Here is a 15,282-nt window from a genome sequence, read left to right as displayed (position 1 = left end):
TTACAGACTTAAACACATAAAATATAATAAAGAGAGAGTCATAAATTATTTTATCATGAGGTTTTAGTGGAACAATCACATGCTTCCCATACTCCATCCTTTACAATGAAATGTCCCAAGGACATGGGAAATCACAGCATTCTACCCATCTCACACGCACACAGTAAATAACATAGACATCCTGGCTTTAAGTAGTTCACAGTCCAGGTGAGGTGAAAACTGTATAAGAAAACAATAAAATACAGGGTGATAAGCATAACAAAATATCACCAATGCACTATGGGAATATGGTGAGGCTCTTCTCACTCTACTTAGAGGGAAGGGCAGGGGTCAGAGAAGAGGGCATGTTTACAGATGGCTCCCCAGAGGCAGTGATACCCAGTATGTCTCTTTGCCCTCTCATTTTGTTTCTTCTCATTTGTGTTCATCTCTTTTTAAAAAATGTAATAGGCATGAAAGAAGACTGTGTGTGTGCCCAATCACACATGTACATCGGAGTTTGAAAGGGGATAGAGTCTACAAAATCTCTAGCTATCCCCATCTAATTGGTTTCTCTTTTCCTTCTCTCTCAACTTGCCCCAACATTCTTGAAGACAGGCTTAAAACGGTTCTGACCTGGAGGTGGCATGGGATGGGTGTTGGCAGTGAAGAGAGAGAGAGGAATACAGAGAAGTAAACATAGCAGAGAGGTGCATTGGGATATTGGGAAGTATGTGCAATTCTAGACCAAAATGTATTTTGAAAACTGAAATAACTGGGGTGGTAGTGAGCACTCTTCCCTGTATTTCCCCAGATACCAATGAGTTAAGCTAAAAGCATTCTTCCTTAACATCTCATTGTTCTATTATCCATCTCTTCTGTCCCCTTCATCCTTTGTCCTTGGCTTTACATCAGCTTTTAAAATACACCATCCAAAACATCTTCCCTGATCTAGATGCACTGCACTGGGCTAGAATTTTCTTCACTGGCCTAGAATTCCAAGGACTAAAAAAACTAAGGTTTGGGCTCTCTTTACTACAGTGTGGTCACCAACTATGAAGACTCCATAATCTAAAAATCTTCCATCTGGCTTATCCTCCAAAACTGTAAAACCTGCTTATTCCTAAAGTATTCAGAAGAGGAGTGACCTTTTTAGTTTCGTTCTCAGAAAGCAAATCAGTTTAGGTCTAGAAGTCAAGCACATTTGCAGACCTAACTTGACCTTTACCAACTCTTAAGCTTGACCCAGCTGGAAAATGGAATTAAGTCTATTTCAGATCAGAGTTGAGCAAGCCTTTCACTGAATAGGTAGGACTTTTGCTGTGGCAAAAGACAGCAGTCTCCTAGAAGGGAAGCTGCAGATTCTATGACTTTGGTCTTTGTTTCAAATGGTTGTCTGACTCTGTCTTAAGTTAACCTGGTTCAAGTTCAAGTCAGGCTCCTACGTCTATAGCACATGTAGTAAATAATGAATTTATAAGCAAAAATCTGTTCTCTCTGAATCTTTTTTTAAAATTAATTAATTGATTTTCAGCTGTGTTGGGTCTTCGTTGCTGCGTGTGCGCTTTCTTTAGTTGCGTTGAGCGGGGGCTACTCTTCGTTGCAGTGCACGGGCTTCTCATTGCAGCTGTTTCTCTTGTTGTGGAGCACGGGCTCTAAGCACATGGGCTTCAGTAGTTGTGGCACGCGGGCTCAGTAGTTGTGTCACGTGGGCTCTAGAGCGCAGGCTCAGTAGTTGTGGTGCACGGGATTAGTTGCTCCGCGGCATGTGGGAACTTTCCTGACCAGGGCTCGAACCCGTGTCCCCTGCATTGGAAGGCGGATTCTTAACCACTGCGCCACCAGGGAAGCCCTGTTCTCTCTGAATTTTGCTTTCTGTTTTCTTTTAAAAGTTCTAGTGCCAACCTCTGTTCTCAAACTTCAGACACCTAAGGATGATGACCAAGGGACACAGAGACTTTGGTTCTGTTAATACTTCCCTGGTTCCAAGGCTGACATTTCTCAGTCTATTTAACTACAAGAAAAATGATCCTGTTTAGATGATATGTTTATTAATATTATTTTGAGGGTGTTTAATCTACAGAAGTGAAAGGAAGAAGAAAATGGACCAGGAAAAAAATAACCTAAAGACCGTAGAAATTTCAACGTTTAGCTTGGGAGCTTTCCATAAGTCACGTGATCAGATCAAGTGAAAGTTCTAGGAAACATTTCTAATGTTTTTATGGTCTAAAGTCTACACCACAAAATTTCAACAAAATTTAAAGGATGTCCATAGTTATCTGGAAGAATGAACCGAAAACTGATAAAGATTATCGTCTGTGGTATTTAGAATCAATCATTCTAGATCCTCCTGTTACTCCTAGACAGAATGATTTGTAAAAAACGCAGAAATGCATTTTTTCCAGACAGCATCCTCTTCCTAATTGCATTTACTATACTAATTAAATTAAACTTGTATAATTATGTAAAATTGCTTCCTTTAAAAAAAACAAAATAAACACTGTTATAATGGATATGTATTCTACTTTGATAACAGTCAAAACCAGGCAAACTGAGTATATGTAGAATAAAGTTTGGAGTATAACTTCAGGGTTTCCTTGTTCTAGGTGTATATCATAGTCATGTAAATGTTACAGATATCTTCAAAATACATTACCTGATTACTGAAAGTTCTTGCATACACGACATTTAATGTGTTATCATTTGATATAAAAGTTAAAGAAATAGATTCGTGTTTTAATCACTTGTAATTATCTACTTATTCCAAGTTTTGACTGAGGAACTGTTTCGTAAAGGCCCCTACAAAAATATAGGGAGGGAGGAGGTGGTTTAGGTCTCCTTCTTTGAAAATCAGGCACAGGAAACAGAACCAAAGTCACAGTTAAATTTCAATAGCGATTAAGTAAAGGGGCAAGGGAGAAAAGGTGGAAGCATGGGAAGCTCTTTGGAAAAGATGGATCTGAGTAGGGAAACGTGGAAGAGCTTAGAAATGTATTACAAGGTTGGTTCAGTGGGTTGTGTAGGCTTCCTGGTGGAGGGGACTAGTGCCTGTGTTCTGGTGGATGAGGCTGGATCTTGTCTCTCTGGTGGGCAGGATCACATCCGGTGGTGTGTTTTGGGGTGTCTGTGGCCTTATTATGATTTTAGGCAGCCTCTCTGCTAATGGGTGGGGTTGTGTTCCTGTCTTGCTAGTTGTTTGGCATAGGGTGTCCAGCACTGTAGCTTGCTGGTCGTTGAGTGAAGCTGGGTCTTGGTGTTGAGATGGAGATGTCTGGGAGGTGTTTGCCGTTTGATATTATGTGGAGCTGGGAGGTCTCTTGTGGACCAGTGTCCTGAACTTGGCTCTCCCACCTCAGAGGCACAGCCCTCATGCCCGGCTGGAGCACCAAGAGCCTTTCATCCACATGGCTCAGAATAAAAGGGAGAAAAAATAGAGAGAAAGAGGATAAAATAAAATAAAGTTATTAAAATAAAAAATAATTAAGAAAAAAATTTTTTTAAAGTAAAAAAAAAACAAAAAACCGGACAGACAGAACCCTAGGACAAATGGTGAAAGCAAAGCTATACAGACAAAATCTCACACAGAAGCATACACATACACACTCACAAAAAGAGGGAAAGGGGAAAAAATAATATATCTTGCTCCCAAAGTCCACCTGCCCAGAGATAAACCCACGCACATATGGTGACCTTATCTTTGATAAAGGAGGCAAGAATATACAGTGGAGAAAAGACAGCCTCTTTAATAAGTGGTGCTGGGAAAACTGGACAGGTACATGTAAAAGTATGAAATTAGAACACTCCCTAACACCATACATAAAAATAAACTCAAAATGGATTAAAGACCTAAATGTAAGGCCAGACACTATCAAACTCTTAGAGGAAAACATAGACAGAAGACTCTAAATCACAGCAAGATCCTTTTTGACCCACCTCCTAGATAAATGGAAATAAAAACAAAAATAAACAAATGGGACCTAATGAAACTTAAAAGCTTTTGCACAGCAAAGGAAACCATAAACAAGACCAAAAGACAACACTCAGAATGGGAGAAAATATTTGCAAATGAAGCAACTGACAAAGGATTAATCTCCAAGATTTACAAGCAGCTCATGCAGCTCAATAACAAAAAAACAAACAACCCAATCCAAAAATGGGCAGAAGACCTAAGTAGACATTTCTCCAAAGAAGATATACAGACTGCCAACAAACACATGAAAGAATGCTCAACATCATTAATCATTAGAGAAATGCAAATCAAAACTACGATGCGATATCATCTCACACCAGTCAGAATGGCCATCATCAAAAAATCTAGAAACAATAAATGCTGGAGAGGGTGTGGAGAAAAGGGAACACACTCTTGCACTGTTGGTGGGAATGTGAATTGATACAGCCACTATGGAGAACAGTATGGAGGTTCCTTAAAAAACTACAAATAGAACTACCATATGACCCAGCAATCCCACTACTGGGCATATACCCTGAGAAAACCATAATTCAAAAAGAGTCATGTACCAAAATGTTCATTGCTGCCCTATTTACAATAGCCAGGACATGGAAACAACCTAAGTGTCCATCATCAGATGAATGGATAAAGATGTGGCCCATATATACAATGGAATATTACTCAGCCATAAAAAGAAATGAAATTGAGATATTTGTAGTGAGGTAGATGGACCTAGAGTCTGTCATACAGAGTGAAGTAAGTCAGAAAGAGAAAAACAAATACCGTATGCTAACACATATATATGGAATGTAAGAAAAAAAAAAAAAAGGTCATGAAGAACCTAGGGGTAAGACGGGAGTAAAGACACAGACCTACTAGAGAATGGACTTGAGGATATGGGGAGGGGGAAGAGTAAGCTGTGACAAAGTGAGAGAGTGGCATGGCCATATATACACTACCAAACGTCAAATAGATAGCTAGTGGGAAGCAGCCGCATAGCACAGGGAGATCAACTCGGTGCTTTGTGACCACCTAGAGGGGTGGGATAGGGAGAGTGAGAGGGAGGGAGATGCAAGAGGGAAGAGATATAGGAACATATGTATATGTATAACTGATTTACTTTGTTATAGAGCAGAAACTAACACACCATTGTAAAGCAATTATACTCCAATAAAAATGTTTAAAAAATTTTATCTAGGTAACAAGAACTAATAATAGTAACTAATATTATATTAAAAAAAAAAGAAATGTATTACAAGGAAGTTAGTGCCTGAGGCAGTATCTCAAAACAGGGAGAGCAAAGAAATAATACAACTATTGGTATTTCTCTTTTTTCTTCTAGTTTTTTCCTTGGAGTTCACATAAATAATACAAAATTGAATTGTTCATTTATGTGTTCTTCATTTCCTCTTTTAATTAGTATTCAGAATACATGAAACATAATTTTACTTTTGAAATAGACAAAGAAGCAGATATAATTAAAATAATTATAATAATACTTATGTGGCAAAACTTCAACTACTAAAATAATTTTTATGCAACAAATGCATATTTTAAGTGTGCTCATATAGAATTAGTTGAAAAAATTCACTTTAATATTTGTAGTTTGTTACTAAACTATAATTCAGAAAATACTATTCTCCAGCAGCAGCATCTAGCCAAATTGGCAAATTTTTCTCCTCTACCTCTAACATACTGCTTAATTTCTTTTGAACTTGTAGCAAATAAGCATTCAGCCCATATAAATGAAAATGAGTACCTTTATGGGAAAACCATTTTGTCTAAATAATTTTGCCTCTACTTGCACTTGAAGAAACATACACCTACATTTATGTTTAGTGAAAAACACCTTGGCTTTCTTTCTTTCTTGTCTCCCTGTTAGTATTTCCAGTGATTAGGTTTGATAGTCTAAAGATGTATTTGGAGAAAAGTTGGTGGTATGATAATGTTCAATTCTTATATAGTGGCTCAGGAAGAAGGGTGAGGGGATTCTAAGAAAAAATAATTGTCTTAGATCCTCAGAGGAAGAACCTGAGAGAGATTCTTGGCAAGTGATTTTTGAGAAGGGAAGTGAGATGAGAAGGTCAGGACAAGGTGCTCAGCAAAGATGTTGGTGCAGTCCAAGTCTGATCTCAGTCTGATCCAACCCAGAAGTCATACCCAATTGACACCATGGAGTTATCCCACCTTGAGGCAAGGGTGGTCTAACATTTATACCCTCATACCAGTCAGTCATTGGCTGCAGGCAGCCTGGAGGGCATAGGGTGGGGTCAGGGTAGGTTAAAGTCCCAGATATCTTTGAGCCATGTAGTTTGCTTTGGTGGAAGCCAATTCTGAGAAGGTGGCATTTGTGAGCCATTAACAGCCAGAATTCACAGTAGCTGGGGATGGTGTGCCAACCTATAAAAGGATTCCAGATGGGGTGCCAGCAACATCTACTAAAATGATGTACCCCAGAGAGTGATAAATAATTAGAGTAGCAGGCAGAGATTGCTATTTGCCTGCCTGTTCTTTACTAAGAGTATCTTAGTTTTGCTGAAGATGGCATTGAGAAGAACTGGAACATCACACTTTCCAGCCTCACTTACATGGTCATATGACTAGTTGTGATGACTAGGATGAGGAGGCAGAAATTGCTGAATGGGGCTTCTGTCAAAGTTCTTCAAAAAGAGGGCTGATTCAGCTGGAAGGCCCCTTTTGTCTTATGCTTGTCCTGCTTCTTCCTGCCTGGAACATGGATGTGATGTCTCAAACAGCAGCAGCAATCTTCATACTTGAGGTAACCTTCTTCATAGAAGCCAATAGTAAAGATGGCAAAAGTAAAGAAGCCCAGGCCGCTCATCACTGTGGAGTTCCTGCCCCCTTTCTGGGTTGTCTCTCAGAACTGTTTCTGACATTAAGAGGAAAATTCACCCCAATCTTACTTAAGCCACTATTTTTAAAGGCCCTCTTACTAGCAGATGAACACAATGCCTCAGACAGTTTTTCATCTGAGATTCAAAATATAAATTAATGAGATGTTCATAGCAGCATTATTTACAGTTGCCAAGATATGGAAGGAACATAAGTGTCCGTCAATAGATGAATGGATATAGAAGATGTGGTATATACACACACACACACACACACACACACACACACACACACACAATGGAATATTACTCATCCATGAAAAAGAATGAAATTTTGCCATTTGCAACAACATGGATGGACTTGGAGGGTATTATACTAAGTGAAATAAGTCAGAGAAAGACAAATACTGTATGATGTTACTTATATGTGGAATATATAAAATAAAACAAACTAGTGAATATAACAGAAAGGAAACAGACTCAGAGATATAGAGAACAAACTATTAGTTACCAGTGGGGAGAGAGAAGGGGGGAGGGGCAAGATATAGGTAGAGGATTAAGAGTTACAAACTATTATGTATTAAAAAAAAAGCTAGAAAGATATATTGTACAACACAGGGAATATACCAGTATTTTACAATAACTATAAAAGGAATATAACCTTTAAAAATTGTAAATCACTCTGTTGTACACCAGTAACTTACAATATTGTATGTCAACTATATCTCAATGAAAAAATGAAAAAAAAATTACTAAGAGAAAGACTTGAGCAGAATTAATATAACTGCTTTTTTAGAAATGTTAAGTATAACATTACTTTATATGAAACAGATCATCCACCCTAAAGAGACTGTGTTTTTTCATGTTTTGCTATTCTTTGGAAAAGTAAGACTACTAGACTGTCAGTTCCTAGAAAACAAGTGCTTACATGTATTTTCTTTCTTTCCTCAGTGTCTGAGCCTAGCACCTGGTACACACTCAATTAATGTGGGATGATTAATTGATATTCTAAGTTGAGTTTGATTTGTCAATTTAATTTCTCAGGTCGTTCTAGCTCCTGAATATGCATTTTAAAATAATCTTTCTTACCGAAACCTATTTATTGCAGAAGGCAATATAACTATGTTTACTTAATGTTTCACATCTGGATGACCTCATCTTGATGTTTCCAAATGTGAAAAAAACCAAATATACCTATAGTGACAAATTTCTTTTTTTTTTAACATCTTTATTGGAGTATAATTGCTTTACAATGGTGTGTTAGTTTCTGCTTTATAACAAAGTGAATCAGTTATACATATACATATGTTCCCATATCTCTTCCCTCTTGCGTCTCCCTCCCTCCCACCCTCCCTATCCCACCCCTCTAGGTGGTCACAAAGCACCGAGCTGATCTCCCTGTGCTATGCGGCTGCTTCCCACTAGCTATCTATTTTACGTTTGGTAGTGTATATATGTCCATGCCACTCTCTAGTGACAAGTTTCTTTTCCTTACATTTGGTCTTCTGATATTGTACAGTGCCGCTGATTTACTTTAAAGCAAGGCTAGTTTCTTTCTAAAGAACTCTGAATATGTGATAGAATGATACTGAATTGAAATAGCACTTTTGAATGCTATTTCATTTTATATTTATCAGATGCAAAACTACCAAATTCACTTTCTTTTTTCTTATTGTTGAGATCTAAATCACATTCCATTTCAGCAAATGTTTTATGCCCCTATGAGGTTGAGTACCTTCTTACTGAGAGGAACTTCCTTATAATGCCAATGTTAGGAAATAGCATTAGTATCTTTTCTTCTTATTAACCAGGTGTATTAGACTTTTATTACATGTAATCCTCGTTTCAGGGACAAATTTCAACCTCCCTTGTTATATAGCAGAAAATCATGTGAGTACAATAGGGTTTTATGCTAGCATAAAGATTTTTGGAGCACAAACGGGGAAAATAAAGCCACTTTCAACACTGGGCAGGTTAAGAAATGTTAGGGCAATGCTTCACATTCCATTAGTCTGCCCTGCCCTGTTTGGGGCAATCCCAACATGAGTCAGTATTTAAAGTACGCTGGGATGGCATAAATCAAAACTCTAGTTCATGATGGAATTTACAAGAAGAACCATTGTGAAGCCACTGATGACACTCATTTGTGTTGAAATGGGCCACATCAAGAAGGCTAGTCTGGAGGGGTCATATCAGAAACTTTTATTGTGACTCATTTACACACATTTTAACCAACTTTGCTTTGAAAAAGTTCTGATTGCAGGCCATCTTCGGTGATTGTGTAATTTATGCTCTATACCAGAACAATTTTAACTTGAAAGGGGGAACTATTAATTACACTGGTGAAACAGGTGTAAACTGAAACTCCTCAGGCAAGCTGAGGCCTCAGGTTACCCTAAATGCACAGTAGTTTGGTGTGTAGAACAAGAAATAAAAACAATACACAAGGCAATCCGTGCTCAGGTGATAGAAAATGTACAAGGAGAAATAAAATACCATGAGTTATTATTATTATTATTTTTTATAGTGTGATCTATAAGCTTCATGTATTTGCATATCCAGTTCTCTCTTCAGGTTGAGAAGTTCTCAGCTATTATTTCTTTTTTAAAAAAATTTATTTTATTTATTTTTGGCTGCATTGGGTCTTCTTTACTGCACGCAGGCTCTCTCCAGTTGTGGCGAGTGGGCTTCCTCGTGGCGCACAGGCTTCTCACTGCGGTGGCTTCTCTTGTTGCAGAGAAGGGGCTCTAGGCGCTCAGACTTCAGTAGTTGTGGCACTCGGGCTCAGCAGTTGTGGCACGTGGGCTCAGTAGTTGTGGCTCCCGGGCTCTAGAGCGCAGGCTCAGTAGTTGTGGCGCACGCGCTTAGTTGCTCCGCGGCATGTGGGATCTTCCCAGACCAGGGCTCGAACCTGTGTCCCCTGCATTAGCAGGTGGATTCTTAACCACTGCGCCACCAGGGAAGCTCCCATGAGATATTATTGATGAGGGAATCTCTTCACATTAAGGACAAACCGTCAGGTTTGAAAGATAGGTAAAATGCAGAAATCTGGCTGAAATTTGTTTGATTGTTTTTTAGGTTATATCTTCTTTGAAATGGGAAGGAGACAAAAGAGTATAAAGAGTACTTGTCATTTGCATTTGAAAATGACTTCGCAGTTCATATTATTTCCTAACAGTGAATTTTCTTTTGGTGGGCCAAGCAGGTATTCAACAAGATAGTTCAACAAGAAGAGGCTCGAATCAAGTTTTGCATTTACTCCTTTGCCTGTGCATATCAGTTTGTCTTCTGACATTCACTCACCTGGTGGGAATTTGTGACAAAGCGAGGGAAACTCAGGAAGAAAGGTGAGGGGCAAAAACACAGCATCTCTCAATATTGCTTTCCTACTTCAGACTTGGAACTTGAAAAAGGATCAAAATCTCAAGATTCAAGGAGGGCTCCAGAGGCCCCTCTGAGGCAAATTCTGGTTAAAGCTGCATTTGTCTAACTTGGAAAAGCAATATTAGTCATGTGCTTTGTGTCTTGTTTTAACTGGAACTTTTCCATACATTCCAACTGTCCTGTTTATGAGGCACACTCCCTTTTTATAAAAGCCAAAATATTCACCGGTTTCCCACTCTGTTCCTCTAAATAATGTTTTTTAATCTAACACACTAGAGTTCTAGGGGCTCTTCCTATTTTCCTCTCCAACTCTTGGCATGTATGAATTTCCTTTCTCCCCCCTAAAAAAAAAATCATAGTGCTATTCATGTCAAAACCCAAATGCCCCAGGATAGTAGGAATACATTTTTTTCATTGTATCTTTTAATCTTGAAGTCACGTTGCAGGTGTGCACTTGATTAGAGCAGCAGGGAAACACCCTATATTGTAAAGAATTTTATTCTAAGTAAAAAAATAAATTAAAACTCAAAGTGAATTTTAGTTAATTCAGCATTTGGTTTTCCTGTAATTACACTTCAAAGACCAAAAAGGTATCTATAGTTGACTCTGCCACTTGAAAATCAAACCTATATATATGATAGGATAAAATTAGGGAAAAAACCCCAAATATTTATTAAGTGATTACTCTCATTTGGGCCCTGTCCCAAGCACTTTATATGTATTACCTCACTGAAAATTTATAAAAGTCCTATGAGGAAAGCACTACTAAGCCCATTTTAAAGATGAGGAACTAACTAAAACTCAGGCAAAGTCTCATCTCAAAGTCAGAGAGCTAGTAAGCACAGAGACCAAGTGTGAACCCAATTCTGACTACAAAGCCTCTTCTCTTAAACATTGTCCTGTATAGAACAGAGAAAAACATAAAGAAAGACAATTATACCGAAGTATGATTTAAAACCTAAAACCCTTGTTAATTAGTACTATTATTAATTCTTAAGTTATGACTCAATAATAATTTCCATGTAGCTGAAGACAATTCTTTCATACTAGTAGTATGTCATTACTTTCCTATCATCAGTCCCACTCTAGAGATGAGGATGTTAGATTCTCCCCAGTAGTAGGATTATTTTCTGTCCTCAGTGCCAAAGACTTCCCTAAGTACTTCAGTGCCCTTTTCAAAATTCACTTTATTTCTAAGCACAAGGAAACTTTGAGTTTTAACACCAAAGCCCCAGCTTGAATGTCTTACCAAGTGCCTGAATCAGATTGGTTGGCACTTTTTCAGCAAGGGAGAGAGCTTCTCCTTTTACTACTGTGTTTCCCCAATATCTTGCCAGGGGACAGTTCTGGGCTGCATGCTAATTAGGCAGAAGCACTTGAAATGGTGTTTGCAGTTGCAGTTTCCATTTGTGAATTTCCAGTTCTGCCCTGGAAGCCAAATCTGGAACAGGGAAGCAAGCAACTTGTTCTTGTCCTAACTGCCTATTCTCAGACCTTGGCTTCATAATTTAACTTTGCTGAGGTTTTGCTTCCTTGCTGATGAGGTAGGGAAAATGCTCCTGCTCTTTATATGCTGTATTCATCTACTGTGTTGTGAAAACACTTTAAAAAGTAGAGTATGAGTTAAAATGACGATTGGTGGAAAACTTTTGCTTTATAGCATGTACAGTCCTGTTAGTTTATGCGGACATTTTAAGATGTAATTTATAATATGAAAGATGTGTTTTTAAAGGTCATCCACAACCCTATATGTTATATATATCAGTTACTCATCAGTTGTCTGTAATGCGGAATCATTCATTGTTTTATGTTTTAACCTTGTCAGCAAAGAAGTACAAACAAACTTTTGCTGGGATGAAAGTGTTCTGTATGTTGTTTGTAGTGTTAGTTTCGCAGGTCTATACATCTGTCAAAAACTGTTCATTTGACGCTTTAAATCATGTAAATTTTATCAGTAAGGTTGATTTATTGATATAATATTTATCAATAAAGTTTATTTAAGATTAGCATTGTAAATTAACTTTGATAGAATATTATTCGTTAGATAAAGGACAATCAGAGCACAGTGGGGAAATATATTCCTTTCTTGAGAATATATATAAAAATATTAAATTACTTTATGTGGTTTTTAAAAAGTATGCCAATGACACATTATATAAATCTTTTGACTTACAGATCAATTTGTGGTTAACTAAAGTCATTTATCCCTATACTATATTTACCTGGTTTATATAACCTATTCAGATCGAGGGGTAAATTATTGTAATGCTCCTTCAAACAGATTGAGCTCAGCTGTGAGATGATAAAAATTTTTTTCAGGTTAAAAAATTATTTTTTATATTCTACTTGGAATTCCTTGCAAGGCTTCAGCAGCATGAAAAATTGAAAGGAGTGTGTACTAATACCAAGTGTAAGATTAAGTATCTTAGTAATTAGTATTAATATTAGCACTAATACTAATATAGTTTGAAGTACACATTAATAATATATTTTATTGTCCATTCTCTATAATAAATCACTTCAATCTTCAAGCCAAAGATGATTCTAAATACTTCAGTGTCTCTTATAAAATTCATTTTACTTTTGGACTCAGGAAAAGGAAATTCTGAATTATAATTTTAAAATTTTCACCTTACTCTACCTTATAGGAATGAAATTTAATATTCTATAACATTTAAATTACCTAAACTATTTCAACTAATTGCCCAGTTTACTTCCATTGGCTGGAATTTGACTAGGTACTTCTTGCTACATACATATATCAATGATAAGTACTTTACCTCATAATCTTCAAGGTGTACTTTCCAAGGACAAGGATATTCTCTTATAAAACCACCAAGAGTTGGTGAATTTAGGACATTTTATATTGATACTATAACACAAACTAATCTATAGTCCATATTGTCCTATGAAATTCTTGTTCCATAGTCTCCATATTTCCCCAAATGGTCCAGCTGTTGCTTCCACTTCATCAAAACTCAGCTTTATTAGAGTTTATCATTCTTTGGGTAAATCTTCAACCAATGCTTTAATCTTCTTGCTCTCACTAGCTGTTTGTAGGCTTCTCCCCCCATTCCCCCAGTCTCTGCCTCCCAAAACGTGTCAACTTCTATTCTTTCAAAGTTCACAGCTCGTATCTAATATGCTCCTCCCAATCTTTGTTATCATCACCAGACATTTTTCTACATTTTACAAAGTATTATCTTGCTCATGATTTTCAGCTTACCCAATTCCATAAAATCACCCAAATCACCCCACATCTCACTACCTCCACCTTAGACAGAGTTGTTGGGAATCCCTAGGGCCTGCAGCAGGGAATTCTCATGAGCTATTGGGGCCAATGGATCATGAAACCATGAGAGAGTTATTAGACCCAAAGACCAAAAGTAGGATAAAGGACAAATTCAGGAGGAGCCAGAGGATGGGACAGAAGGCAGGCTCCTGAGCCAAGAATTCTAAACATGAAGTTGAAAATAAACAGAAGTAGTGTTTATGCATCCCAAGCAACAGCTTATACCTTAGCATCTGAAGCTGCCTTTGTGGGGCACTGTTTCTTCCAAATTTCTTTCTCATTTCACCTAACCCCTAGGCCTTATTGATTCATCTCTTGTTGACTTTCCATCATAGTTTCTCACATTCACTATTCTAATTCTTTCTCTTCAAATCCCCAAACGCTTCTGCCAAGTCCTCATACTTAAGATATGACCCAACCTTACCTTTATATTACCTAGAATATCTAAATTACTTTTTTTTAAGTCAAATTTGTCTTTGTTCTCTTTTCAGAGGAAGAAGAGTTTCGTACTTGCCAAGATCATTTCCTCTATCTGTCTAGTGAATTCCTCACTCAAAGGCAAACGATAATTTCCTAATTATATCTAGCAGCTAGTATTTAGTAATGTTTAAGTGTGCTCTGCCTTTTAACAGTGAGTGGACACTATCACTTCTCCCATTCCCACAACTAATTCTCTTTTTATGTCTGGCTGTTTTTACATCTCTCTAAACTCTATACCTTGATGGCTTCATGAACTAACATGACTTTAAGTCTCATCTGCTTGCACATGACCATCAACTTAGTATCTGCAGTTCCAAATTCTCACTCAAGTTTCTGTCTTGAATTTTCAGCAGTCTTCTGGACATTCCACGTAGGTTCCTACTGGAACTTCAAAAGCTGCAAGTCTCAAATAAAAATCATCTTCCCATCTATCAGTAGCTCTTCCTGACTTGACTGACCTATTTCTGTTAATTACAGTATTTTCCTAGTTATTCTGCTTTAAATCTTTATGGTCAACATTGACTCCTCCCTCTGCCATAATCCCAGCAACGTGTTAGTCACCAATACTTCTTGCTTTTACCTCAGTATCTTTAGCATTCATCTTTCCCTTATTGGACTTCAACCTAGTTTAGACTCTCATTTATCATTTGCTTTACTGTTAACAATTTTCTCAGTCTTTTACCTTGGGCATCTACCACTGAAATACTTTATACAGATGTTCCTCAGTTTCTCCAGGGGGTTGGTTCCAGGACCTTCCGCCCCATACCAAAATCCACGGATGCTCAAGTCCCTTATGTAATATAAAATGGCATAGTATTTGCATATAAGCTATGCGCATCCTCTCATATACTTTAAATCTTCATGTTAATGCTATGTAAATATTTGTAAATACAGTGTAAATATTATGGAAATAGTTGCCAGCATGTGGCAAATTCAAGTTTTGTTTTTGGAACTTTCTGGAATTTTTTTTCTGAATGTTTTCAATCTGTGGTTGGTTGAATCCAGGGATGTGACACCCCTGGATATGGAGGGTTGACTGTATACATTATAGCCTACCCTACTGAACAATCAGATAAAAAGCCTTCAATGATTTCCCACCAGCTGAGTAGTCAAGTTCAAACAAATTCACCTATATCTAACTCAATGGCTCTCACTTTCACTTCTCCCCTGATGCCCTAGTCATGGCCAGTATGTATGCCTCCTCTCTCTGCCTGAAGAGTCATCCTGGGCATTTCCCTCTATTACAGTCCTTCCAGTTCTTCAGCATCCAGTTAAGACACTTATCTTACTTTTACATCTCTGCCATCAGTTCCTTCCTGTTCCTTTCAGGTGTGGCTTATCTCGCT

General features: G+C 37.6%; 1 protein-coding gene across 1 annotated transcript in view; it reads right to left on the bottom strand.

Annotated features, from left to right (window-relative positions):
- The window catches only part of ITGB8 (integrin subunit beta 8), a 91,371-nt gene that overhangs the window by 55,147 nt on the left and 20,942 nt on the right, over positions 1–15,282 (bottom strand). The window lies entirely within an intron of this gene.

This window comes from Lagenorhynchus albirostris, chromosome 8 (genome assembly GCF_949774975.1).
Source record: "Lagenorhynchus albirostris chromosome 8, mLagAlb1.1, whole genome shotgun sequence".
NCBI lineage: Eukaryota > Metazoa > Chordata > Mammalia > Artiodactyla > Delphinidae > Lagenorhynchus > Lagenorhynchus albirostris.
The sequence above is the reverse complement of the archived record's forward strand: the minus strand, read 5'-3'. Positions and strand labels throughout refer to the sequence as shown.